This window comes from Hyla sarda, chromosome 1 (assembly GCF_029499605.1).
Source record: "Hyla sarda isolate aHylSar1 chromosome 1, aHylSar1.hap1, whole genome shotgun sequence".
Classification (NCBI taxonomy): domain Eukaryota; kingdom Metazoa; phylum Chordata; class Amphibia; order Anura; family Hylidae; genus Hyla; species Hyla sarda.
This window is the reverse complement of record NC_079189.1, coordinates 443,709,336-443,735,291: the sequence shown is the minus strand read 5'-3', so window position 1 is coordinate 443,735,291 and position 25,956 is coordinate 443,709,336. Positions and strand designations below refer to the sequence as shown.

General features: G+C 41.1%; 1 long non-coding RNA gene across 1 annotated transcript; it reads right to left on the bottom strand.

Annotated features, from left to right (window-relative positions):
- Positions 1-2,724: 2,724 nt before the first annotated feature.
- Positions 2,725-25,956, bottom strand: LOC130309652 (uncharacterized). Its single transcript, XR_008858303.1, has 3 exons — positions 25,856-25,956; positions 23,753-23,901; positions 2,725-2,802 (listed from the first exon to the last, which is right to left on the bottom strand). It is a non-coding gene; the product is annotated as an uncharacterized LOC130309652 (long non-coding RNA).

The following is a 25,956-nucleotide window of genomic DNA, read 5'->3' as shown; positions in this document are numbered from 1 at the left end:
ACTGAATGTCATTTTGAATACTTTGGGGGGTGCAGTTTTTATAATGGGGTAATTTGTGGGGTATTTCTAATATGAAGACCCTTCAAATCCACTTCAAACCTGAACTGGTCCCTGAAAAATACTGAGTTTGAAAATTTTGTGAAAAATCGGAAAATTGCTGCTGACCGTTGAAGCCCTCTGGTGTCTTCCAAAAGTAAAAACTCATCAATTTTATAATGCAAACATAAAGTAAATATATTGTATATGTGAACCAAAAAAAAATGTATTCGTAATATCCATTTTCCTTACAAGCAGAGAGCTTCAAAGTTAGAAAAATGCAAAATTTTCAAATTTTTCATCAAATTTACGGATTTTTCACCAAGAAAGGATGCAAGTATCGACAAAAATTTACCACTATGTTAAAGTAGAATATGTCACGAAAAAACAATCTCGAAATCAGAATGATAACTAAAAGCATCCCAGAGTTATTAATGTTTAAAGTGACAGTGGTCAGATGTGCAAAAAACGCTCCGGTCCTTAAGGCCAAAATGGGCTCCGTCCTGAAGGGGTTAATAAAAGTCACAATGGAAAGAAAAAATATAGAAAACTTCATATAAATAGAAATTTGAAAGGATGCGATCACATGATCGCAAGCCCCAACCCCTAAGCAGGGAAAGTGAAAGCAAGGCTCTCACGGATCTAGGAAGCAGAACGTCACCACCATGCGAACGCCCATAGTATGCGCACAGACGCAGCAACCCCTGCACAGAGGGATGGCAGGACTTGCAGACTCCAAGGAGCGCCATCAGAGCAAGTCCAAAAGCCGCAGGTAACAAAGTAACAACGGAAGGTAACAGGGAAAAGAGGGAAACCCTCCAGTACCCAGGTCCTGCTACACAGGACAGAAAAAACTCACATTGCCTCTCTCTGTGGGGTGTGTTATGCCCTGTGGAGCATGTGTTTTATTATGAAAAATTCCTAGGTCCTCCAGCTCACAGGGGCGGAGATTCGCTCCATCATTGTGCTGCTGAGCAGACAACAGGGTAATATATATATATATATATATATATAGATATATATGGATATATATAGATATATATATGTATTTGTCATATATATATATATATATATATATATATATATATATATATATTATACAAATAAGAAGATTGCAGCAGCACACATTGGTCAAAAAATTTAGGCTCTTAGCGCACTTTTTTGATCAAAAACGTGTCCCCCATCCACCACGGGGAGGTGGCCTCATTTAGGATGGGACCCTAACACACATTCTGAACCTAACACTCAGTTACCAACTCACCTCTGCTGGGCATATAGCCTCTGACTGGGTGACATGCTGGATCCATATACAATTTAAAACACCACCTGGGAGATGGCACCCTCTTTAGCTGTGCACCCCTCCCCCTTTCTCCCAGGTGGTGTTTTAAATTGTATCTGGATCCAGCATGTCACCCAGTCAGAGGCTATATGCCCAGCATAGGTGAGTTTGTATCTGAGTGTTAAGCTCAGAATGTGTGTTAGGGTCCCATCCTAAATGAGGCCACCTCCCTGTGGTGGATGGGGGACACATTTTTGATCAAAAAAGTGCGCTAAGAGCCTCAATTTTTTGACCAATGTGTGCTGCTGCAATCTTCTTTTTTGTATACTCTGTATCTGCCACAGCAGTGTGCACCCGTGTATTAGGTTGTTGTGCTGGCAATTTTTCTTTTTGCTTGTATTTACTACACAGGGGGAATGGCCCCCTCTTTAGCTGTGCACCCCTCCCCCTTTCTCCCAGTTGGTGTTTTAAATTGTATATGGATCCAGCATGTCACACAGTCAGAGGCTATATGCCCAGCAGAGGTGAGTTGGTATCTGAGTGTTAGGCTCAGAATGTGTGTGTGTTAGGGTCCCATCCTAAATGAGGCCACCTCCCCGTGGTGGATGGGGGACACGTTTTTGATCAAAAAAGTGCGCTAAGAGTCTAAATTTTTTGACTAATGTGTGCTGCTGCAATCTTCTTTTTGTATACTCTGTATCTGCCACAGCAGTGTGCACCCATCTATTAGGTTGTTGTGCTGGCTATTTTTCTTTTTGCTTGTATTTACTACACAGGGGGAATGGCACCCTCTTTAGCTGTGCACCCCTCCCCCTTTCTCCCAGGTGGTGTTTTAAATTGTATATGGATCCAGCATGTCACCCAGTCAGAGGCTATATGCCCAGCAGAGGTGAGTTGGTATCTGAGTGTTAGGCTCAGAATGTGTGTTAGGGTCCAATCCTAAATGAGGCCACCTCCCTGTGGTGGATGGGGGACACGTTTTTGATCAAAAAAGTGCGCTAAGAGCCTACATTTTTTGACCAATGTATGCTGCTGCAATCTTCTTTTTTGTACACTCTGTATCTGCCACAGCAGTGTGCACCCGTGCATTAGGTTGTTGTGCTGGCAATTTTTCTTTATATATATATATATATATATATATATATATCATTATTATTATTATTATTATTATTTTTCGCTCACACGGCAGACAGATGAACAAAGAACAGGAAATAAGAGGGAAAGACCTTAATTGAATAATAAAACCACCGTCAATTAAGGTTAATCCACTTTACCTACATTCCTTTGATGTTCTATTACCTATTTGACCTTAATTGAATGTGGTCTCATTATTCAATTAACCTTAATTTGCTCTAATTGGAGCAGCTACTGTATACTTCTAAACTTTATTTATTTCATTCATACGGACCCAGGATGGCAATAGACTCCCTGACGGTCCTGCTGCAACCACTGTACTGGAATTCAGGAATTACAACTCCCATCATCCCCTACATAAAAAATAAAAGATTTTTCACTTACAGAGCAGAGACATTGGAATTGCAAGAAGAGTTTTTCAGTAATTCGTCAATTAAAAACAGCTCATACTGTATAATTACAATGACATCATCTGCCTCCGCAAATAACAATTCGAAGTATCTTTAATTTCTGATAGAAGAAATGTAGAGTGTGCTCCATGTTGGGAGCAGTAGTACCTGCAGTTAAGGAAAGATCACAGCGGGTGTCCCTCCTGACAACCCATGCGATCATCCTGTATAATGTATAGATATGGGGCATGGCCGCTCTTCTCTGGTCCCTGCCATATATATACCTATTATTCATATTTCCCGCAGAGAGTTGTGATTGGCTGGAACCCTCTGGCCAATCACAGCTCTCTGCGGGAAATAAGAATCTGTAATGTGAAGAACTTTGCATTGCAGAACATAGTGCAGGATTGCGCAGAAGGGCGGCCATGCCAAGGCTTCTATACATTATACAGGAGGATCGCAATGGGTGTCAGAACTGACTCCCAGGGCGATTTGACTGTTAGTACAGGTACTACTACTCCCATCATGGAACAGTCTGTTCCATGCTGGGCGTAGTACTAACTGAAAAATGTAAAAAATTAAGAAAAAAAAGTTTAAAAAGTTAAAAACACACACACTTTATTAAACACATTATTAAAATACATTACTAATAAAAAGTTCAACAAAATGAATACTAAAAAATATATTATTTTTATATTTAAATTGCCCCTTTCTACATTTTTATTATTGTCGGCTACATTTTTAGGTCCCTGCCCGCCTGCATAAATTTGTCCCTGTATAAAAATTTATAAAAATGTTGTCATAGAAAATAAAACATAGTACAGGATCGTGCAGAAGAGCGGCCAGCCACCCGCTTCTATACATTATACAAGAGGATCGCAATGGGTGTCAAAAGTGACAACAGGGGCGATCTGTCTATTAGTACAGGTCCTACTACTCCCATCATGGAACAGTCTGTTCACTGCTGGGTGAAATAGTACTACCTAAAAATGTAAAAAATAAAGAAAAAAAAGTTAAAAATGCTCACACACTTTATCATATCTATTCGCCATGAATTTATTCAGATCTAATCAAAACATTTTTTTAATTCAGCAAATCAGCAGAATCAAATTTCTCAAAAATTCGCTCATCTCTACTCATAAACATTTTAACATGTTTTATTTATCTTGGTTAATGCCTAAACCATATAGCCAAGACATATAGTAAACTAATGAAATCTCCACTGCTGCTTCTGTGTACTGTCAATGTCTAAGGCTTGTTTCACACTATATGAGTTTAATATAACTGCTGGGATAGGTCCCAGAGTATGTAATAAATAGATCTATAAACCCCTACTACCCAACAGAAGCCAAAAGTGTGTCATTTTGGCCTCAGTTTGGTTGGTCTCCATCAGGGTTTGCTAGATGACCCTTGTCTTAGTGATTTAACTATCCCTCCATCATCCATTTTTGTACGGCAAGCTCTCCTGGTTTTGATCTGGCCTGTCTAAGCTTTCCCTGTTTTTCCCTTTTATACCCTGTGATTTGCACCCCGGGTGTTGCCTGTTAACCCTTTGTTTCCTGATCTGCTTCCCTGATGTCTGTACAGTATTTTATTTTTGTTTTGAATCTTGTTAAAACCCTACACTTATGCAGAACAGTGACCATAGCAGGTGAGGATCCATCACTTAGTGTGGATACTCAACTAGGCATGGAAAGTGGCAGTAGATGAGCTCAGGGATGCACTTATCCCTGCCCTACGTGCCAATATGGATAACATAAAAATCGGATTTAAACAATAGCTCATTTTCTGATGACACATTCCCTAGAAGAACATGTTCTCAAGTAAAATAATAAGTTCTGATACTGACGTTTGAATTTGTGAACTTTTATGGTATGGCTGCCTATAGCAGAAATGCTAAAAATCCACAACAGCAAATCCAGATCAAATTGTTCAAAGTTTTGTGTGGATTTTCTACTGCGGATGCCCAAAAATATATAAACATTTTTTGAAGGTCTTTAATATTTGCACAATAAAATCCACAACACTCTATAATATTAATGGGGAAAATCGGCAGTACCAAGACAAGGATATTGTGGGGAATTTATTAATCGTTTACTCTGTTTTTTTGCTGTCCTTTGGCGCTTTTGTTTGGCGCAGTGATTTTTTTTTTTATGCCAAAGGTTTGCAACTTTTCAGTTAGACAGTTTATCTAAAAGAACATATCAAGACATGATTTCAGTTGATATCATGCAGTGGTCAAACATGTATTATTATGACTTTTCAGTTTGTCCCATCTTTTGGTGCAACTGGGCTAACTGGGGCGCAAATCTTCACCAGCCCTGACTTGGCTTACTAAACTGGTTGTGGACAGCATTATAAAAAAAATTTGCACAACAAGTTGCAGTGGAGGCACCATAAAAAGTGGAATACTGGAGTAAGAAATGTGATCAGCACCAGATTTGGGTAAAAAGACAAGCACCTACACCACTCTTGATAAATTCCCCCCATTGAGCTGTGGTAGCCCTGTGGACTCCAGCTCCGGTAGAGTACTATATGCAAGTAAGAGGCCGAAACAGGACTCTGTACTCTATACTGTACAGTCTGTGGAGGCTTCAAACACCCGCCCATTGGTGAGTGCAATGCAAAGCCCATGAAGACCCCGGCACTGGCCTCTCACTTTTCTCACGGGGCTGGGGACTGGATTGCTAAGGCTGCTGCAGCTCAATCACCTGTAGCTGCAGGAGCTCCAATAATCTAGACCCTAACCCTCGGGTCTGGATTAGTGTGCTGGCTTTACAATACGATCTTTGTTGGGCCACTATTAAAGGGGTATTCCAGGCCAAACCTTTTTTTATATATATCATCTGGCTCCGGAAAGTTAAACAGATTTGTAAATTACTTCTATTAAATATTTGTAATCCTTCCAATAGTTATTAGCTTCTGAAGTTGAGTTGTTGTTTTCTGTCTAACTGCTCTCTGATGACTCACGTCCTGGGAGCTGTGCAGTTCCTATGGGGATATTCTCCCATCATGCACAGCTCCCGGGACGTGACATCATCATTGAGCAGTTAGACAGAAAACTTCAGAAGCTAATAACTATTGTAAGGATTAAGATTTTTTTAATAGAAGTAATTTACAAATCTGTTTAACTTTCCGGAGCTGGTTGATACATATATAAAAAAAAAAGGTTTTGCCTGGAATACCCCTTTAATGCAGTTGGTGGTTGCTAGACCTGTACTTGTTGTGAATTTAAAACTGCACCACAGGTCAATTTCCTTGTACAATTCATACAGAATATTTTCTGTAGCATGTGGATTATATTTCCTCAAATCTCATCTATATTGCTTGTTATGTAAATTTTATAGCTTTTCCACACTGATATTCCACAGCATATTCTCCAATGTGCAAGTTCCCTTAAAGACTGACTCAGTTGAATAAAAGTGCATTTGGTGATGTAATTTTTAAAGATCACTATTTAGCTTTTTTTCACACACATTTTCTTGCATCTTTAGAAAATTTCCCCATATGTGTGAAACCGCCCTATGCGTGACATCAGTTAGCAATAATTAGAACTGACTGCTATTTTTGTGAGACCTGACACTACTGTGTGACAGTTTCATCTCATAGAAGTCAATAAAAGGGACACTGTTGTGGAGCGGTTGCATGAAATTTCCATTATCTTTTATAAGCAGAAAAAAATCTAAGTTGCTAAATTAGGTTTACATGTTGTCAATATCTGGTCCTCATTCCGGAGTTCATTTTGGTCAGTATTTTTATTCAAAAGCAGGAATGAGACCAAAACACAGAAAAAGTTGCAAATCTTCTCATTGTATTTTTTTTTATGTGTCAGTTCTTCAGCATTTTTATAATTTATGCCTTCAACTTGTATCAGCAGTCAGTGCAGAATATTATCATGACTGCCACTGTAAAAATTGATGCACTACTGTATGTTGATTTAGGGTAACATTTCCAAACTAGTGGTTCATTGCCTCATGTCCCCTGAGCCCGCTACATGTGACTCCCTAGTATTTAACAGCCACAAATGCTATTGTGCTTTATTTGCACCAGCAACATCATGTAATTGAAATGTATGATCAGTAAGGTTCCAATCCCCAGGACCCCGGGACCTTGATCAGCAGGATAAACAGAGTGGGGGTTATCATTGTTGTACACCAATGGCATGCAAAATGTACAGCTTGTTAAATAAAAATTTGTTAAATCCACATTTTGAGCAAAAATCTGTGACTTTTTACTGCAAGCGTTGCTAATTTACTGTAATGCCAGAAATCTACTTCATCTTCTAGATATAGTAGCTTTCATGTAGCACAGAGAATTTATTAAGATTTAAGATTAAATTATTATGTGAATGCTGGTATTAAAGGGGTTATCCACCAAAAGGTGATTTTAGTACTTACCAGCCAGACAATAATGGGCATGCTTATGAAGGATCTGTGCTTGTCTTAAAGCTAAATGGCTATGTTCTGAGTCAACCATAGCACTGTGGCTATCTTTTTGTGAAATTGCTATTTCCTGATTGAGTTCCTTCCCTCCAACTACAAGTCCCAAGATTCCTTGTTTGTAAGTGTGAGGTCACTTTTCTCCCTCCCACACATCAGTCACCTCACCCATTGAAATCCACCTGTGCAGGACTGGCCTTTGGGGTGTGCGAGCTGTGCGGCTGCAGTGTTACAGGCCGGTGTGAGGTGGATTTTTCAAACCTATGCAAAAGTCGGACCATTCCCCGAAGTTTTCCGAAGCTTGAGCGTGGAGGAGCAAGGGCAGAGCCCAAGGTCGCACGTCTGCATGAGATAATTAAGCCACCCCCCCTTATCGCCCCTTCCCAGAGGATGGAGGACGCAGCTCTGCATTAGACAAGAAGACACAGCAGGGGGAGAGAGAGGACGTACACAGCTCCCTCCCCCTGCTCTGTCTTCAGAAGACCTAACTTACCACGGGGAGGTTGCAAGTTTGCATGGGGAAAACACAGAGCAGGGGGAGGTGAGAGAGGACGTACGCACACAGCTCTTCACCTCCCTAATGACTTCTATGTGTGAAGGAGGACATACTGCACTGCACAGGCTGGGGATAAGGGGGGGACATACTGCACGGGCTGGGGATAAGGGGGGTGGGGGGAACATACTGCACGGGCTGGGGATAAGGGGGGACATACTGCATGGGCTGGGGATAAGGGGGGTGGGGGGACATACTGCACGGGCTGGGGATAAGGGGGGGCATACTGCATGGGCTGGGGATAAAGGGGAATACTGCACGGGCTGGGGATAAGGGGGGCATACTGATCGGGCTGGGGATAAGTGGGGGGACATACTGCACGGGTTGGGGATAAGGGGGTTCGGGGGGACATACTGCACAGGCTGGGGATAAGGGGGTGGGGGGACATACTGCACGGGCTGGGGATAAGGGGGTGGGGGGGGAAATACTGCACAGGCTTGGGATAAGGGGGTGGGGGGGCATACTGCACGGCTGGGGATAAGGGGGGGCATACTGCATGGGCTGGGGATAAAGGGGCATACTGCACTTGCTGGGGATAAGGGGGGCATACTAAACGGGCTGGGGATAAGTGAGGGGACATACTGCATGGGTTGGGGATAAGGGGGTTCGGGGGGGACAGACTGCAAGGGCTGGGGATAAGGGGGGGTGTGGGGGGACATACTGCACGAGCTGGGGATAAGGGGGGTGCCGGGGGACATACTGCAAGCAAGCTGGGGATGATTTCTATGTGTGAAAGGGGACATACTGCACGCATCTCCCCTCCCCCTGCTCTGCCTTCAGAGTATGCAGGTTTGTACTGGAGAAAGAAGACAGAGCAGGGGAGGATGACAAAGTGCACGGGCTGGGGATGTATACACTGCAGGGGCTGGGGATGTATACACTGCAGGGGCCGGGGCCAAACAAAAACATTGGTTGAAGAAATGTGGGAGAGTATATGCATGCTTAGTGTTGTAAAATAATTAGATATAGTGTCCTGACAACATAGCTCTTGCTTCTACAATACATAAACTGACATTTGGTAGTCAGATTACAATTTTGAAATGAAAATTTGACTACCAAAAGCCAGTTTATGAATGCCGGACCGCATTATAGGGTAATGGGGGGGGGGGTGGCGCCACAAGGTTAGCTCGCACAGGGGGCCTGAACACCTAAGGCTGGCCCTGCATCTGTGCTCCCTTCTATGCAGTAGACCAGCAATGTCTAAAAATTATCCCTTTTTGGAGGTAGATGCCTGTTGGAATATATATATATATATATATATATATATATATATATATATATATATACACACACACAGAGGTATCAAAAGAATCAATAGCTTTTCCAAGTGGTCCTAAAATGATCCCTGTTTATGGGTAGCAACAAGTTTTATGCCTTGAAAGTGAAAAAGCAATGACTTTTTACAAGCTGTGAAAAATGATTCTTATTTTGGGGCGTAGCAATAGGAATAGAATCCTAGAACATGCACAAAAGCGACACAACAATGCTGCTTTTTAACAACAATAGAAAAACAAAAGAAACTGGCACATTTAACTTCCATTAAAACAGACTTTGCCCTGACAGAGCAGATGCAGAACACTCTCTGCTGCTTTACTACAATTATTATATATGTGTGACCCTACTCTTATCTGTTTTGTTTTCTGCTTAGTGTCCCTCACAACAATCTTCACCAAACACCTTCTGTTCCTAAAATGGCTGCTGAAGCTTTGTGCATGTGGCTTTTATAGTGGCTCTGACATCACCCATATACTGCCGCCTGATTGGCTGGAATAGCTTTTCCAGGCATTAAGAATTAGGTCATGTGTTCCTTGCTCCTTCGTCCTTCTTTCTATCACCCAAAGTTCGTGTTCTACCACAACCAAACTTTTAGCAAAGTTCTGACAGAACTTGGGTTCAACAGTTTTGTTTAACTCAACTCTATTCATTGATATACACTTGTCATGTATAAACATTTCAGCATGTGTATTAAAGACTAGGATATTTAACTTACGTTTGGCCAAATCCAGTGGCACTGTATTTACCTAGGTGGCCAGGCTACTGTAGGTAAAGAGCAAACCAATGGCTTTGTAATACCTGATGTGGTCCAAAGCTATTTCAGTCAAGTACAATGTTAGTTTGAACTGTGGCCTATCAGTAGCCAATGGTTCTCGTGATTGACACCGATGCTACACACTCAGAGGCACATTCACAGGTTAGAAATTTTTACGCTGATTTGTGTCCAGCACAGCATAAAACCCAAGAGTCCTGTTCTATTATGGTGCCTGTCATGGCAGAAGTGATAGATGAGATTTCTGGGCATTTGGCCCAGCCCCAGTCAGGATTAGTGAGCCTATTAGCTGTTGATGGCTTTCCATTACAATATTGGTTTGAGAGAGCACTAAACAAGAAAGCTGTGTTTTTATATTCACATTTAATTACCTCCATCAGGGCCATAAATGAGCTCATTAGTTGTAGTGGCAGTAATTTGTATAGACAATAGTACATTATTGCAATTGGTAGACAGTGCTTAAATATTATTCTTAACTCATTGCTTTCCAAATCCTTTCAAATCATTCCAGAATATAGTCATTTAAGTCATCCCTTTGAAATGCAGATGCACATTATCAAATTGATATATGAATGTTGGTTTACCCATGTGCATTATGTACCATTTTATTATCTACTGCAGTGAGTCTTATGAGCAAGACAAGTGAAGGATTAGAAGGACTGGTCAATTTTAAATTCATTTCTGAATGAAAGTTTTTTTTATTTGTGGCAGATTTGCATAATCATCTGCTTTTTTAAGGAAACACTGACTACACTAACATACAATTTCACATTGCAACAATGGAACACAATAAATATTTTTTATAAATTTATGAAAATGTATAAAGTTGCCAGCAACTCTGTATCCCACAAGTTGCCCACTGCTGAAGCCAGCAATCTACGGATTTACCAAAAGTCTCATGAAAATCTAAGCACTTAAAAAGCCCAAACAAAATTTGTTATGTGCCTCTTAGCACATTTACATAAAATGTCAAATACAGGTGTATGAGCTCACTGGATCTCAAATTCTCCATCCAATATTACTGAAACTACCGATTAGGATCTTCACAAGTTGGCTTACTGTGGTGTATGGAGCACAATGTAGACTTCTCCCTATGTACTCTGTGGTTGTCAGGAAACATAACACTCAGAAACACTCATCCAGGGAAATCCTCCTGACATTGCAGACAGACAGCACTAACTCCATCCTTAGGCCAATGAAGAGATTAAAGGGGTACTCTGCCCCTAGAAATCTTATCCCCTATCCAAAGGATAGGGGATAAGATGTCTGATTGGCGGAGGGGGGGGGGTCGTGCTGCTGGGAACCCCACGATCTCTCCTGCAGCACTCCCTGTCATCTGGTGCACGTGATGGTATATATATGTGATGGTGTATATGCAGCAGAGCTGAGTGTGTGATGGTGTATATTCAGCAGAGCTGAGTGTGTGATGGTGTATATGCAGCAGAGCTGAGTGTGTGATGGTGTATATGCAGCAGATCTGAGTGTGTGATGGTGTATATGCAGCAGAGCTAAGTGTTTGACTGTGTGCATGCAGCAGAGCTGAGTGTGTGACTGTGTGTATGTAGCAGAGCTGAGTGTGTGACTGTGTGCATGTAGCAGAGCTGAGTGTGTGATTGTGTATATGCAGCAGAGCTGAGTGTGTGATTGTATAAGTGTCGCAGAGCTGAGTGTGTAATTGTGTAGATGCAGCAGAGCTGAGTTTGTGACAGTGTGTACGCAGCAGAGCTGAGTGTGTGATCGTGTATATGCAGCAGAGCTGACTGTGTGACTGTGCATGCAGCAGAGCTGAGTGTGTGATTGTATAAGTGCAGCAGAGCTGAGTGTGTGATTGCAAATATGCAGCAGAGCTGATTGTGTATATGCAGCAGAGCTGAGTGTGTGATGGTGTATATGCAGCAGAGCTGAGTGTGTGATCATGTATATGCAGCAGAGCTGATTGTGTGATCATGTGTATGCAGCAAAGCTGAATGTGTGATTGTATAAATGCAGCAGATCTGAGTATGTGATTTTGTATATGCAGCAGAGCTGAGTGTGTGATTGTGTATATGCAGCAGAGTTGAGAGTGTGACTATGTGTTTGCAGCAGAGCTGAGTGGGTGACTGTGAATGCAGCAGAGCTGTGTGTGTGATTGTGTATATGTAGCAGAGCTTAGTGTGTTATTGTGTATATGCAGAAGAGCTGAGTGTGTGACTGTGTGCATGCAGCAGAGCTGAGTGTGTGACTGTGTGCATGCAGCAAAGCTGAGTGTGTGATCATGTATATGCAGTAGAGCTGAGTGTGTGATTGTATAAATACAGCAGAGCTGAGTGTGTGATTGTATAAATAGAGCAGAGCTGAGTGTGTAATTGTGTAGATGCAGCAGATCTGAGTGTGTGATTGTGTATATGCAGCAGAGCTGAGTGAGTGACTGTGCATGCAGCAGAGCTGAGTGTGTGATTGTGTATATGCAGCAGAGCTGAGTGTGTTATTGTATAAGTGCAGTAGAGCTGAGTGTGTGATTGCATATATGCAGTAGAGCTGATTGTGTATATGCAGCAGAGCTGAGTGTGTGACTGTGTATATGCAGCAGAGCTGAGTGTGTGATTGTGTGAATGCAGCAGAGCTGAGTGAGTGATTATGTGTATGCAGCAGGGCTGAGTGTGTGATTGTGTGCATACTACAGAGCTGAGTGTGTGACTGTGTGTATGCAGCAGAGCTGAGTGAGTGATCATGTTTATGCAGCAGAGCTGAGTGTGTTCGTGGTTATGCATAAACATAATCACACAACGGCTCTGCTCCATACACATGCCGCACACTAATTTCTGCTACATGTACATGATCACACACTCAGCTCTGGTACATGTACATAGTGTTTATCAACCAGGGTGCCTCCAGCTTTTGCAAAACTGCAACTCCTAGCATGCCAAGTTTGGAGCACTGGGAGGTACTCTCATTGGTAAACACTGATATAGAGGAAAGGGGACAGATTGTTTAGCAAACTTACATATTTTTTAAACCCCAACATTCTGTGTACTTTATAAAGCTATGTGAGCAGTGTACTGTGGGAAAACGCCACAGCTCTGGGAAATGTGAGGTAGAGAAGGAGTGCACGGTATAGCGAGGGGGCGTATCTATATTTGCGCAAAATTTATCAAAAGACATTTGTAACTTTTGTAAATTTTGAGCAAGAGTGTAAATTAGATAAGCAGTGTAAAGGGGTAGATCTGTGTCTACAATAGACACCTAATGATAAATCTCGCCCATTGCGCCTAGGTTGAAGGCATGTGGCTGAGGTTGAAGGCATGCCTAGCAAGAGCAGAGCTAGGAAATGATTGACCTGAGCCAGACTACTTAACTGGTTTTAACAGGTCTGTCCACCCTTTCTCCTGGGACAGGCAGCCTGTATTAGGGACTTTTTCCTGCAATCATATACTAATAATATTTTATAACCAAAGCATTTTGTAACCAGTGTATGCAATAAACAGTGCAATGCATATAAATACAATGGGGGGTATTCATGAAAAGTGGAGGAGGCGCAAGACTTTTCATTCCATTAATTCACAAGTTGAAAACTGTGTACCTGCACCAAATGTATTACATGGCGCAGGGCATGTGATAAATCTGGTGCTGATCAAATTTCTCTGCGACTTTGTTTGCGACTTTTAACCCGTGCGACAAAATGTGCAACTTTTTAATAATGCTTTCCAGAGCCAGTTTCTAAGGCATGTTAGGACTGGTGTAGAATTGCGCTTAAATAAGCGTAGTTGCGCCAAAATATGCGACAAACGGAAAATTGCAAATAATAAATTCCCGACCACTTCACGATTGCAACTGAAATCATAACTTCCAACGTCACTTTGAAAAAAAAAATTCTATTTGGTTTGTTGCAATTATTTGTCTCTAAAAAGCAACTGCACCAAAAATAGAGACAAACTACAGCCAAAATAATGGAGCAAAAGGTTTGATACATACCCCCCAATAACCTTAACTCTCCAGTTCATGGTATACACTTATGCAATAAGAAAACGTTCACCCATAGCCACCCAAACAAATAGGATAATAGCTGGAACTGTAGTACTGGTACATTTCAACTGGGGTTTTAAGATGCTGTTAAACTTTTGTGAAGAAACATAAAGAAAAGGGCATCGATGTGGACTGTATGTGCAGTGGACAATCGAGGGGCCTTAGTGCAGCAGATGAAAGAAACATTGGGGGACATGTATCAATAATGGTGTAGCAATGTGTGATTTTATGTATATTTTTTGGCATCAAATGGAGCCTATTTGCGCCAAAATTATCAGTGGCGTTGCTAGGGGGGGGCCAGAGGGGGCCATGGCCCCTCCTAGATAAGCCCGTGCCCCCCTTGTGCCCCCCCAATTTAAAATAAATAGGGCTGTCCCCATACTAGTATCGGGGCCAGTGGCGGACTGACCGGCTGGGTAAAGAGCCCGCTGCAGCTGCTGGGGATATCCCTGCGCTGCTCCTGGTCTGCTTATCAATAGCAGAGACAGGCAGAGCAGGGATGAAGGTACCTCATTGATGGCTCTGCCCCCAGCACTGGAGAGGACGGGGGCCGAGAGCTGACAGGCCTCCGGAACACAGAGCAGCTTCATGTGAGGTGAGTGATGTCCTGTGTCCTCCCTCTCTCCCCCCTGATCAGCAGTATATCCTGGGGCTGGGTGATGTGTATAGTAGCAGTCCAGTGGGGTCACTTTCCCTCCTTCAGTGTCCACAGGTCACAATATCAGAACAATTTTTGGGAACCGCGATTTTTCGTAAAACCGCGCAATTTTTTTCCGCGATTTTTCGATAAATTGTAATGTGACCTGTTGGAGACCTGTGGACACTGGAGGAGGGAAAGTCACCCCTCTGGAAGGACAACATGGGAACACACTGCTAGTTTATCATTGAACCCCATTAAATCACATGTACAGGATCAGCTGCATATTTTTGCTGCATATTTTGTGCAGCTGATTTTGCAACCCATTAGCTTCAATAGGTAGCAAAATCAGCTGCAGAAAATATACAGCAGATCCTGTATGTCTGAACGTACCCTAAGGGCTCATTCAGTCGTGGATCCACAGTGTATTTTACTCTGCAGATCCACCGACAATGGACCCTACAGTGCTGCCTCCATATGTGCCTGCTCATAACGGCAATCCACCACTACGAGCAGACACACTTTGATGTGTATACTCGCACACATCATGGCCGCTCCTCCTGCTCTCTGAGCTAGGCCGAGAGCAGCCGCGATGTGTGCGAGTATACACATCACAGCATGTCTGCTCGTAGCGGAGGATTGCCATTATGAGCAGGCACAGATGGAGGCAGTACTGTAGGGTCCATTGTCGGGGGATCCGCAGCGTAAAATATGCTGGGGATCCATCTGTGTAAATGAGATCTAAGGACGCAAGGCGTATGTGTACGCACAGTGCCTGCTCCCACTGTGTTGTATAAATCATTAGCTAGAACCCTCGGCTAATGCCAGACATCACCAATCAGGCTGGTGTCCGACTTTAACATTTTAGATGCCGCTATCAAAGTTGATGGTAGTGTCCAAAAGTTTTAACGCCTTAAGGACATAGCGTTTTTCCATTTTTGCACTTTTGTTTTTTCCTGCTTACCTTTTAAAAGTCATAACCCTTTCAATTTTCCACCTAAAAATCCATATTATGGCTTATTTTTTGTGCCACCAATTCTACTTTGTAGTGACATCAGTCATTTTACCCAAAAATCTACGGCAAAAAAACGGAAATAAAAAATCATTGCGCAACAAGAATGTATGAAGATTTTAAATAAAAAAACATGTTCTGCACAGTGTGTATGTGTGTGTATATATGTATATATATATGTATTTACGATATAAATATATATATAGATATATATACACACACATATACACACACGTTTTAAAATTGCCCCCCCCCCAATTTTGTCACTGGCACCCCATGTGCCCCCCATAAATATGAATGCTGGAGACACCACTGTACATACCCCCCATTGTGCTTACTTCCTTTTAAAATCAGGAGCAATCTGATTGGTTGCTATGGGCAACTTGTCAACTTCTCTCTACAGGCTTTAATAAATCTCCCCCATAGTGTTGTTAGACCAAAATTGCTGCAACCAGATGTTAGCTGGGAATCAATAGGAAAATATGAAATACCATACATACACGTCATTTTTTCTTTGGCCTTTTTCACCCTATAGTGGTGTTCATTTAGTGGTAGTTTTTCAAAATGGCAGCATACTTTTTTTTTTCTCCCATAGACCTCTGCAGATGAAAAAATAAACAAAAAATATATACCTGTATGGTGGCATTTTTGTGGCATTTTCCCCTCCCTAATTCTTCATAAATATTTCAGTCACATGTAAGAAATGCATGAAAGAGAAACATTTGGGGGGAAATTGATACATAATAAAATGCCTAAACGAATACACACCAACTTGGCAAAAAAATGCCTCAAAAAACTGCATCATGGAAGTGAAAAAAGAAGGGGCATTTTTTGTGGGATTTTTTTAAGCAAATAAAACAGTAAATATATTTGTGTAAGAGAGAAGCCTAAGGAGGGTTTCACACACAGCATTTTATGGCAGGAAGGATAAGTATATGGCTGCCTGCACATTTGCATAAGAGGTTCCAGAAGTCATGAACCCCAATGTACCCCAATATAGTCCGTGGGGTCCTCAGACACCTAGGGTGTCTGGAATTAGGTTATCCGACACTTGTCATTTCCGTTCTTCTGCTTCCATGGAGGAGCACAACAACAGAAACCTTTATACTTCTGATCCATCTGCATCCACTTCTGACTTATCACAAAAAATGAACAAAAAACTGCCACAAAAACTGTTACAAAAAGGTTCTAAAAGCCCCTTTAGAACTCCATTGTTGTTCCTTTTTTTTCTTACATTTTCTTTGAATCATGTATTTCAAATAGGGGTTACTGACTCACAAATCTACAAATCACATAATATATAATGGGAAAATTGACAGAAAAAAACACCACCATATACCGGTAACACAAGTTCTAAATCACATCATTAAGAAACATTGCACAAATGCCAGAAAATGCATGTAATATACCATAAAAACTATTATTTTTAGGGGGTGTTTTTTAAGCCAACAATGTAAAGAAAGGATGTGTATGGCATTTTTTTTTTCTAAAAGAACATCACTATAAACATCACTAGTTTTTATGTGTTTTAGAGGTTTTAATGGCCTTAGTTTGTGTTTTTAGTGGTGAGCCTGCTCTTGTTTGAGAACATGGTAGAGATGGATCCTTTTTTTGTAACATGGAAGTCAATAACATTAGAATGTATCTTAATAGACATACTATTGCATGTTTCAAAGGTGCCTTTTTTATTCTTGAAAAAAAGAATGGGGGGAATTTATCAATGTCTCTGCTGTGTGGATGCTTTTTGGCACTGTTTTTAGTTGCCATGAATTTGATGTTCTTGCACCAAATTTATCAAACAGCTACACTATGTATGACAAATTTGGGGAAGCCCATAAAGCACTCAGGAAAATGCCTTCACCCCACCAGACCTCAGTCAGCTTCTGTTCAACACTTCAGCTTCTGTGTCCTCCGCTTAGGGCTTTTGTTGGTGATAAATTCTGAGTATCTGTTGTGTGTTTTTGTAAAAGTTTAAAGTCCTTCAGCACTTACCCCTACCAAAAATGTTAACATAGTCAGAGACAATTTCAACGTAATTGTTAAATATTAGTAAAACTCAAAGCCATTTTACTTTATTAAGAACTACTTTATTTACATTACACATCTATATTACAAAAACTGGGGGGAAATCAAACTGCCAACACAGTGTAGGTAAAGAAGTGTCTGTGAAATAGTCAAGTTTGTAAGTGTAGTCTTAGGATGGTGTAGCTGTGTTCAAAAATGTTACCTCTTACGCAAATTTTTTTTTTCAAAGTTGCAGTTAATAAATCACTTCATCCACCAAAAAATAGCTAGAAGCAGAGACGAACCGAGGAAAAAGTGTTGAAAGTTGCAAAAACAAAATCTAAAATGCAACCTGCTACAAATATGTGCCTTTCACAACACAAAAAGATCCAAATCCAATGATAAATTCCTCCTAGTGTCAACAGGGTGGAAGAACATGGTGTAAAGGGAGCCTGACTCCTGTGTTGCCGCACAGCCACACTAATAGCAAGAGGTCATTACGGCTATCATGGGAGTTGAATAAGGATATTCATGTGAATTCACAAACTGTAGATGTGTGGAAAGTACTACAGAACAAGACTCAATCTCAAGCTTATTCAATGGTAAGTAGAACAATGGCAACATTGCCAACAGGTTTCAGTGTTACAGAAGAGAAATAGCATAGAAATGACTAAAGTAGGATAAAAAAGCAGAATGTGAATTTTTCCGATAGGGCTCCCGTACCACCCTGTCCTTGACGCTTATACAGTCTGTACAAGATGCCTCTGTGTTCTTGGTCGCATCTGCTGAGCTGGCCACCCGCCCGCTCTTGCTGTCACATGCCTGCTTTAACTACATCTTTTCCCACTTCTCATGCAGACAAGCAGCCAAAAAAAAAATGGGTTTGGAAGTAGCAATAAGCAGGGCACAGCAAATAGCAGAAGATCCATCTGGTGCCCACAGCCGTGCAAATAAAGCATGAAGTGAAAATTAATTGAGTCAGTATATCAGAATAAAAAGAGAGCAATGTATCCATTATGCCAGAACACGGCTTTAGATCAATACCAAATTGTTATTATTGATCGCTTAAATAAATCTTGCCATGCTGGCCGGCGTATAAGGTTGCTTTAATGGCATGACCTCTCCATCCACCCTCTTCATCAAGGGATGTAACCTGGAGCCTCATGCCTAGTTTCCTTATGAGCTCGGGTTAATGAAACATGAGAAATTACTGAGTGTTGCACTTTCTTTTCTTTTTCCTCAAGCAGTGATTTGAAGCCAGGGATCTCATTTAGAACACTCGGAAGAAAATATAGCAAGGCACTGCTCTCCGAGCACGAGTTGTTCCAGCACTTAATAAGTAATAGCTCTTCCTGACTGCTCATATTTCTCTGCCATTACTAAATACTGTAAGTTAATCACTTCATGAATAGGGAAATCTGCAGGTGCCTTTGAGGCTTTGTTAACACAGTGCCTAAGCCAGCTTTGCGCTCACTCCTAATCCTCTCTAAGACAGTATGAGGCAGTGAAGTAAGCTGTAATCAGTTTTTAATGTTAGAAACAATATCCCCATTCAAGCTGGTTGCCTAGAGCAACAGGGCAAGATCGGAACGCCTGAAATGAAATGGGATTGCAGCACTTGGCTTGTGCAACCATCCATACATGTATAGTTATTTCCCTTGGCTCAACCGCTCGTGGATAAAGTGCTTTTTATCAGCAGGGGGCTACTTCAGCTTCATGACAGCTGCCAATTGGGTATAGTCCCTGCTATGAAGAAGTCCTCTGATGATAGGAAGATTTAAGCCCCATTCAAGTGGTGTGAATGGAAATGGTAATCATGAATATTTTTCATTTGGGCCCATAGGTTATTAAAAAAAAAAAAGAAAAAGAACTCCTGATTTTATCATTATCACAAAATAACCTTTATGATAGGCAAGTAAAAATAACAGTTGCGGAGAGATTTATTGAGGTTTTTTTTTTTTTACTAAACAGATGCGTTTAGTACATGAAATGATGCACTAGAACACTTTGTACACATTCAAGGCAGCTGCTGTCGGCAGGCTAATAAATAATAAGGTTGACTTTGGGGAAAGGAAAAACATAGTTTCGCAATTTTATTGCGCCAGGCAGCTACTATTCACTGTAAGTGACTGCTGCACTGACAGCCTGACAGCCACTGACATAACATAATAAGAAGTGCTTACTAACTTGTTTTATTTCCCTGCCATTTAACTGCCACAGTGCATTGATGCCCAGTGGGTCTATGTTTACATTGTGGAAGCAATGACATGTTGTACTGACATGTGACCTCTGCAGCAAATTACAGGGCCTAGCAGTCATGTCAGTATGTATTACATGCGACTGCTGCAGCTCATATGTCATCAGTTCAACAATATTAACCCAGGGACCAATGGAATAGTAGAAGATAACTTAAAAGAAGCATATGGGATTTTTTTAGAAATTAAATGTATAAGGCTAGGTTTTTTTCTGGCGTTTTTTGGAAAACTGCCACTGCAGTTTTTGACCAAAAGCCAGAAGTGTATTCAAAAGCAATAGGACATACAAAGGAAGAACGTATACTTCTCCTTCCTACTGGATCCACTTCTGACTTTGGCTCAAAAACTGCAGTGGCAGTTTAAAAAAAAACGCCAGAAAAAAAGTGTGGAAACCTAGCCTTAGGCAGTGACCCTTGAACAGGTTTGTGCTAGAGCATAAAAGGGGTGGTCCAGCCCAAAAAAAAAGTGCAAGTGAAATGTAAAAAAAAAGTTTTAATATTGAATAAAAGTGAATAAGCCCCTCCCCCAGTAAAATATAACATTCCCCTCATTTCCCATTTTACAAAAAAAAAAAAAAAAGCAAGCCCTTACCTTAGGCTCTGTCTGTGGATGGAAAAATAAAAGAGTTGAGGCTCTTTAAAGGCAAGGAGGAAAATTTCCTGTGTCCTTCGGCTGTAATCATGCCTCATCAGCCTGATTGACAGCCCGGGCATGGCCCACATCATTGCCCTGCTTCACCTGCTTAAAGCGTACCTGTCAGATCCCACAGGAAAAATAATAATAATATGTAACTCAGCACCTAATCCTGACCATGTACATCTAATTTTCATGCCTCTAACATATGTATTTATTATATAAATACCTCTTTTCATTAGCTCACAGTGTTAGAAATCCTCTCAGGGGAATGGGGTATGTACCTCCCTTGTGATGGTGGTAGGTGATTGGTGCACCTACTCATGCAGCTTTGTCCATGACTCATGAATAAGCTGATGCTGCTGTGGTACTGGTTAGTGTCCCAGTAGGTATGGGGACCCCTAGTAGTGGGATTTTCAGGGGCCATTTTCTTTATTAAATGTTCTAACTTTTATAAACAACCATGTAACAAAAGGTCTTTCATTTTACAGTAACAACATACAGTAAAACATTTTTTTGGAACTTTAAGTGCTCATTTAGGGACCAGAGCAATGACACAGGTTGTCACAACCGGAGCAGTGGGACTTGGTGCAGGGCCGGTGGGAGAGACTTTTAAATTATATATCCCCCCATCCCTGCAGGCAGGAACATCTTCTGGGGATGGTGCGGAAGAAGATTTTACCATATAAAATGCCTTGTCATGTTCTACAAAAACCCGAAAGCAAACATAATACATCAAGTTTTTTGAACAGAGGAGCAATAAAAAGTTATTTAGACAACCAGTCACAAATGATCCCATCATAAAAATGATCAGTAAAAATAATTATTAGACTGAAAAAAAGACCAGGAGACCAATAATGCTTCAGAAATAGTGGAATATTGTCAATTGTAACAGCTGTATAAACAAGACTACATCTATATTCAACCCAAGTGCAATTCCCACAAAATATAATGCACTAGGTTAATTTATTGAATTATTAAAACTTGCCCATAATATGCCCATAACTTTTAATACATTAAAATCATGCATGTTTTTTTAACATGTTGCACAAGTTTATTAGAGTCTCACAGATTTTACCTTTCGGTTGAAACCATCATGATATCAATGGCTAAAAGTCACTGTGTAATATCACAGCTTGTGGCTGAGAGCACTAAGAATTATGCTTTTCTTAAGTGCCACAGCTGCATGACCTGTACTCACGCTGACTCTGCAGGTCGTTGCTCTTTTTGACTCCAGTGTACCCTTGTCTGAGAAGTCATACAGGGCAGGAGAGGATGTGGCAGGACATTCCTGCTTTTGGGGGGATATCCCACCGTCCCAAAACAGCCTCAAATGTCCCGCATTTAACTGTAAATATTTTATTATAAGGTACATACAGTTAAATGTACAGCTCACTGGAAAGTTTAACAGCTCCTCACCCTGTCAATCACTTCATCTAGCCAGCAAACAAAGAGACCAAGCTCTTCCTCTGTGCTTTAACAGCTTCAGAAGCTCTAGCGCACAAGTGACATTATCAGACGCCGAAGCGCAGAGGAAGAAGGAACAGAAGAGGCCTCACTGAGCGAGCCGCAGGAGTCGACAGGGAAAAAAGAAAGAAGAGCCGCAAGAGGTAAGTATCTGAAGGGGGAGGGGGGAATCTGTTGCTGCCAACTATGGAGAAACTGCTGCTGCCTACTATTGGAGGAAACTGCTGTTGCCTCCATGGGGGAAACTACTGCTGCCTACCATGGGGAAACTGCTGCTGCCTACTGTGGGGGAACTGTTGCTGCCAACTATGAGGGAACAGCTGCTTAATATGGGGTACTGCTCCCTACTATGAGGTAAACTGTTACCTACTATAAGGGAAACTGCTTCTGCCTACTATGGGGGTAGTGCTGCCTGCTACAGGGGAAACTACTGCCTACTAATGGGGGAACTTCTGCCTCCTACAGGGGGAATCTGAAACTTACTATGGGGGGAAAATGCCACCTACTATAGGGGGGGGTTCTGCTGCTACCCACTCTACTAAGGGAGGCATTATTACAGTTTGGAGCATTATAATTATTGGAAAAGTGCATAGTCTAAAATTATTATTTTTTTCCGCCATGTTCTCCAGAGATGAGTCGTAGCCAGAATATATCATCATGGCTGTCTGAGCTGGATGGAGAAGAAAAAGGAAAGTGAACGACTCTGATCAGAGAAGACGTTACCAGATGTAACTGTATGTAATCTCTTAAATGGTCTGTAGTGGTAATGGTGGGGGATTTTGTCAGCTTGTCAATATCAGAGGTCCTCCTAAACTTGGGTAACAGAATGACAAAATTATTGCTGTTAAAGAGGTATTCTAATTCTGCAGGTGCAGGTGGGGTTAGGGCATGGCTGAGGGTGTAGGTAGAGGGCATGGCTGCAAGTGTGGTTGGGGATGTGACTTGTCCCTCTTTGCTCTCAGCAAAAGTTGTGAGATATGTTACTATGTTTGCCGCATCATAAATCATGGTCTGTAGTTGTTGTGGTTGCAGGCTGAAGAGGCATGTGCTTTTGGGCCCCCTCTAGATATTGAGTTGTTGGCTTTTAATTGAAGCTACATGTGACTTTATGGGGATATTGTTATTCTTGAATTTTAACTCTGAAACTGAATTTAAAAAATATTCCGAATTCCGATCAGAGTTTTATGTGAAAACAATCATTTTAGATCGTAATACAGAAAATCATATGGAACTACACACGGTAGTTTACACTACAGCTAAAAAAAAGGAAGTAATGTCACTTATTTGACTCTGCACCTATAAAGATTTCATGGTAGCCCGGATGCGGATTTGAATGATCAAATATGGCTAATCTGTATCCAAATCCACAGCATTTAAAGTGAAAAATATGTTTTGGGCTTTTCCACAGCCACCATGATAGATTTTTTTTTATGAGAAAATGTATTCCATAAACATAGACATAACTCTCCAAATAGTATATAACAATATTTCATCAAGCTCTCAATCCTCCTCCCCCTCCTTCTACTCCACTCACTTTTCTCCAAGGTTTGTTCTCTCCTTATATTTGCTTAGAGTCTACACACCCTTGCATTTTTGTCCATGAAGAACTGGGAGAACTGGTTTCCTATTTGCCATTCATATTATAGAAGAATCTTTATACCAGTGCACTACAGGGTCAATGTTAATATGGCGGAAGCTCTATGTAGCATTAGTTTTTATCCTCCAACTGCATTCCTCAGCAAGCCACTATAACCACAAAAGCATATTCATACATAGCACTCTTAGTGAGCTTAGTTAGTGAACAAATCGCCTTGTGTTAATAAATAGCTACACAATTTTACTACAGACATTACTTATCAAATTACCACTACACTTGATAGCCTGAGGATAGTTTTTCATCTTGTGGTTTTCTCTGAAATCTGCATCAAATCCATTTCCCATTGGTTTCATTTGGAAATCCAAGTTGCCATTCTCTACTTGATGCTGATTCCACACAGAATTTATAAACTTTAGTCTATTGGAGAAAGAAAATCTGTTACATTCACTTTTGTTCCTGTTTGCCAAACATATGCATGCAGATATAAAAAAATTATTTTGACAAATCTTGCTTAAGTAGTATTTTTTCAGCATGAAGACTTGATCCATATGTACATGCATAGAATATGTCAGAGAAAGTGCATACTTTCTGCAAAGTGCCCACTATGGGTGATATCATGGGGTCTAATAAGAGTAGTTGATCATGGAATTAGTGCAATGTAGCTAAGTGGTGTTAAAGGAAAACTGTCAGCTTTCTCCCCCCACACTAACTAGTGGGACTGGCTCGTAGTGCGGGGGACGCTGATCAGTTTGGTCCTTACCGTGCCCGGATCCGCCACGCCATTCGGCCGTAAACTTCTATTTTAGGAATATGCAAATGAGGTGCTGACTGGCACCAGCCGGGCTAACTGGCACTCTGACGTCAGTGCTGCTGGCCGCAACGCCACCCAGCTCATCAATATTCCTCCCTCTGCCTCTCCCTCTTCTCCCCGCTCTGTAATGAAGAGAGAGGGAAGGAATATTGATGAGCTGGATGGCGCTGTGGCCAGCGGCACCGACATCAGAGTGCCAGTTGGGCCAGCCGCTGCCAGTCAGCATCTCATTTGCATATTCCAAAAATAGAAGATTAGGGCAGAACAGCGCGGCGGGTCCAAGCACGGTAAGGACCAAACTGATCAGCGTACCCCACACTACCAGCCAGTAACGCTGTGAATCACAACCTTTTTTAAATAAATCTTTTCCAGCATGCAAAGCCCATTTGTTCTCCTTCCCTTGAAATAATGATTTGGTCACTTTTGCAGATACTTTGCTGAAATTTTTTTTGTGCTTTTGGCACATGTACATGAAACTATACTCTCTTCACATATGTATATATGTTAAGGCTTCTCTAAGTTCCAAAGTCTACAATTTACTAAAACTGCAGTACAAAGATCTCCACGGGTATCCCCCTCGATTGATATTTTGCACTTTAGAGATGTTTATGTTTTGAGGTCTTGAAATGCCTTCCTGTCCATATGTTAATACTTGAGCTTTTATGAGCTATATGTTATAACGCTTTTGTATGTTTTCTTTGTTGAAAATCAATAAAACTTTTAATAGGAAAAAAAAAAGATCTCCACGGGTAGTAAACTGTGGCACAATGCTAAATAAATACTCAATACTCAACACTTTTGTTGGCAATCTGTGGCAGGACACTCATAGAAGCAAAACAAGGGAAGGCCTCCCTTAGTTGGCAGACAGGCTAACACTGGTCTGACCAGAGGCCATTAAAAGATCCAGTGAAAAGCAGAACATATCTAAAACAACTTCCTCCTTTCTAAAGAAATCCCTCTAGGGCTAGTTAGATTGAGAACTGTAGAATATATCTTCACAGGGGGATTGGAACTTGAAGTAGGGACAGCAACAAGCAGAAAACGTGTGGCCTAAATAAAGAAGGTATACCTGATATTAGCAGTACATAGGCTCACTAAACTTTAGTCTCCTCAGGATTAGCAGGGCTAATGAACAAGACATATAGCTCTGGCTAAACCAGGGGGGTAGATTACCACTTGAGGACTCAGGGTTTTTTATTTTTGCACTTTTGTTTTTCCCCCTCAACTTTTAAAACACATAACACTTTTAGTTTTCCACCTACAGACTTATATGAGGGCTTGTTTTTTGCACTACCAATGTAACTTATATAGGTTATATTTTCTATTTAAAAATGATAACTTTTTGAACAAAAATTTGTATATTTAAAGTTGTCCTCTTGTGTGAAAAGGTTATGTAAGAGAAACACAGACCAAAAGACCAAGAAAAAAAATCAAAGCTGAATATAAAATTTTAATGGGTCAGATTCAAAAACTTTTTATAAGTTGTACGTCTTCAAAAAATAATTTTTCGACCTTTTTTATAGAAATCATGGCTTAGAAAAAAAACTATGGGCCACTTACCATCCAGAACATATTCCTGTCCAGCTACAGCATTATATTTGTCGAAGCTGAATCACAGAGAAAAAGTCCAGTAAGTGAGGGTGGGACTAGCACTTCTCTGT